We start from the raw sequence: 2,827 nt of genomic DNA on the forward strand, positions 1-2,827 counted from the left end.
AAAGGAGTGCTATGACTGTGTTGAGCATGTCTGAATTAGGTTTACTGCTTTTTTCTGTGGCTTGTTACCTAGAGATAATCAAACACCAAGAGAAAACACAGGGCATAGCCCTGGCATTCAGTGAGGATGCTTTGTGTGGTTTGGGTGAGGCAGAAAAAGGAGAGCCCAGATTGATCCCGCGCAGCAGGAGTCCCACTGGGCAGGAACACTGGCAGCTCCGCTGTTCCAACATCGTGGGTCTCCCACGTAGGGTCATGCCCAAAGTTTGTCCGGAAAGAAAAGGATGGATAAATTATGTTGCGCTTCAGCCATTTTCCAGATGATGGTCACAAATGTCGTCATAGGTAGTCTGTTAAAAGAAGCACCAAGGCTACATAATTTTACTGGAGCCCTAGAATTTAAGATAGAAAAAGAGTTGTTTTTAAGCTGTGTTTGTTTCCCCCTCCTCACTGCCACTGTGAAATACCACATCAACTGTGAGAGGCTTGGTTGCAATATATGGCTGAAGCTACATAATAGTGAAGTTATTTAGTCGTAAGCTTAGCTCTGAAATAAATCTTTTAAAGTCGATTTAAAACTTATTCACAGGTTTCAGGGTGTTAGGAGATTCTGCTACAGGAGTCACCTTGGCATTCCTGTTCTCCAGGGGGGCAAACTTCAGAGCATTGTGGGAGCAGTGCGTTCAGTGGGGTGACCAAATGTGTGGGTGATCTATTGCTGATATGCGTGCTGACGGCTGGATACCTTGACAACTTTTGACAGCAATCCATGAATGAGTTATAGTGATGGGCTAGAGGCATTAAGGAGCGACATGGAAGGCTATAATACTGGTCTAGATGTTCAAAGGTATATAGGAGCTAAATGTTCACTGAGATAAAGAAATTAATTCAATAGGCTTTAGGAGCTAGATCCAATAAAAAGCTTAGGCTTAAACTTAAAGCAGGATTGAGGTTGAATCTGTGTAAGTCCAAAATTATGATCGCAAACCCTTCTTTACCCGGAGACCACAAATGCTGAAAGAACTTAACCTTTTAATGATGTTTATAGGCACTTTTTTATAAAGCATGACATTCCCTTACTTTTGGCGGTTCGCTCTCTGCAGTGTGACAAGTCCCTGGTCTAAGTGGTTCAGAATTTCAGCCTCACTGGGATAGAGACATCAGGTACTGCTTCGCTTCCCAGTACAGTGGGGTTCTCGAGTAGTGTCTAATATATTCTGACAGGATCAAGGTCCTCAGTTAGAAGGCTAAAAAGGTGAAGAAAGCACCCTGTCCTGCTGAAACTGTCACCATGCAGCCAAGTACCAGACTCCTGGGGCCAAAAAGAACAAGCACATAAGACACATTTTAGTCTAATAGTTAAACCCACCATGCCAGAAAGAAGAATCTTTAGATTCAGTTCCCCTCAAAGCCTTCTTCAATCTGATTTACCCTATAACTGTTTAAAGCAAAATTCATAAAATTCAGAGCAAGGACCAAAACCCAGGTTCATGTCCTGTTAGGTAAATGCTCTATTCACCAAACCACAGGATTCAAACCCATGTTTGAATATCTTCAGCTTTACCAAACCTGGGACTTCCATCCAGCAGGATGTACTTTAACCATTGGACTATTATTGCTGTCAGGAGGATTCTGGTCTCCAGGGTTTGGAATTACCTCTGTGCATAGCTGGGTTCCTACTTTCTCAACTGAGTTAAGCTGAAAATGGTTCTCTGCTCAAAATAATAGCTACTTTGCTTTCCGTTTGAGGGTAGAGGCTTTCATTTGCAGCTCACATGCCAGGGGAGTTTTCTTCTCCCAGAGCTTTGGTCCTAAAAGACACATGTAATGTCTATTTCTTAGGCAATCTAAGTCAGACGTAGTCAAAATGCTTAAGCATCTGAGATAGCTAAATAACTTTGAATATCTTGGACACAGGCCTTATTGCAAGCAGAGCTGAGCAGTTCAGCCACCACGGAAGCGGGAAAGTCTGGTTGCGTTTTTTATTGAATCTTGGGGACTCCAAGGAGCGTGCATTTTAGGAAATCTTTTGCTCTTTTACCTGGGAGCCATGACATCCTGGAGCCATGGGAATCTCTGTGTGGTGGTCCTCTGTATGTAATGTGCAAGTTGAAAGTGGTTTCTCTCATTTATTTCAACCCAAACTATTTGGTCGGTTGTCAAAGATTCAGCTCAGCTGATTGGACAGCAAGAAAAGGGGTCAGGGATAATTGATGGGCCCAGGACTATGGGTGGAAGAAAGTCGTTGGATTGAATCAGTCTCTGGAGAACGCAGAAAAATGTTACGGAGAGCCCAGGAGAGTCAATATGACCTGCAAAAAGAATGCAGGGGATAAATAGAGAGGATCTATTAATACAGACATTCATTAAAAATTAGTGGGCTTTTAGTGTGTGTCATAATATATTTAAACCAGTTGCTAAATATCAGCTAAAATTTAGCTAAGTTACTCCAATCTCTACAGAAACCTAGCTTCAAACAGTTGTATTCCTGTGTCCAACAGGTTAAACATCTGGGTCTGCCATTTTAACGCGTACAGTCATTCAGAGTTGGAATTTAGGGTAAATACTTGAATGTTAGAATAAGCATATTTCATCTACATACAAGTGGAATACTGTTAGCATTTCTCAGATTTGGAATGGGATTTTATGTTCTATATTTAAGATATTTAGTCAGCATATTGTACCTTATGATTGCAAAACAGGACTCTCGACTGATCTGTGAACACAGGTGCCTGAACTTTTAAGTACTTATGTACTTAAAACAACAAAGCAAGTAATTTTATCTTTTTTATTTATCATTTGATAAGCTATCTTTTAAAAATCCTCTT

The sequence above is a fragment of the Calonectris borealis genome, chromosome 1 (assembly GCF_964195595.1).
Source record: "Calonectris borealis chromosome 1, bCalBor7.hap1.2, whole genome shotgun sequence".
NCBI classification, from domain to species: domain Eukaryota; kingdom Metazoa; phylum Chordata; class Aves; order Procellariiformes; family Procellariidae; genus Calonectris; species Calonectris borealis.